We start from the raw sequence: 883 nt of genomic DNA, 5'->3' as shown, positions 1-883 counted from the left end.
GTTGTGTTGTTTTGAATATGTATAACATGTTGATAGGTTATCATTGACGTTGTGAATATAAGCATGCATGTGGTCTGCTTCTGCTAATTACATAGGAATATGTATACGTGTATGAACCTTGCTATATTGATTCTAAAGTGAGCATGCTCAAAATAGTCGAGTATGTCTTATTGTTTGTTGTTATGTTTGCATCCTTGAGGTGTACATGAGTAGTAGTTTGTCGTGATTAGCATGTTGCATGTTAGGCAGAACATGTGTGGGTTGCGGAGCATGACACATAAATCATGTGAGGGATGCAGAGCATGACACGTAAATCATGTGAGGGATGCGGAGCATGACACATAAATCAAGTGGGGGTTGCAAAGCATGACGAGTAAATCATGTGAGGGTGGCGGGACATGACGCGTAAATCATGTGTGAGTTGCGGGGCGTGCGTAAATCATGTGTTTTGTGTTGTTGCATGGCATGGTGTGTCAATCATGAGTTAGTACGTTTAAATTTACTTATTTAGTGTTAACCGAGTGTTTCCTTGCTATGCTTAGTATGATTTGTAAGTTATTCTTGTTGAATAATTATGTGCTATGTATATTTTACATAGGACTACTTGAATTATAAGAGTTGTTGGATTTGGTGTCCTAAATCTCATGTATCTTGTAGTTTGTAAATACAAATCATATATTTCATAAAATAAGAGGTATTTTATTAACATTTAGACTGCATCAATTCAATCCAATAAACTAAGATCCTAGGTTATTTCATGTAACTTAAAACATGTATGCGGTTGACATACAGGTGGATCATGTTTAAGTAATAACAAAAATGGTTTGTAGTAGATGGATAAGACCGGGTACCTTATCCTGGTAACACTACGAATACAACCTAC

This window comes from Benincasa hispida, chromosome 3 (genome assembly GCF_027475165.1).
Source record: "Benincasa hispida cultivar pf3 chromosome 3, pf3_genome.v1.1, whole genome shotgun sequence".
Lineage (NCBI taxonomy): Eukaryota > Viridiplantae > Streptophyta > Magnoliopsida > Cucurbitales > Cucurbitaceae > Benincasa > Benincasa hispida.
The sequence above is the reverse complement of the archived record's forward strand: the minus strand, read 5'-3'. Positions refer to the sequence as shown.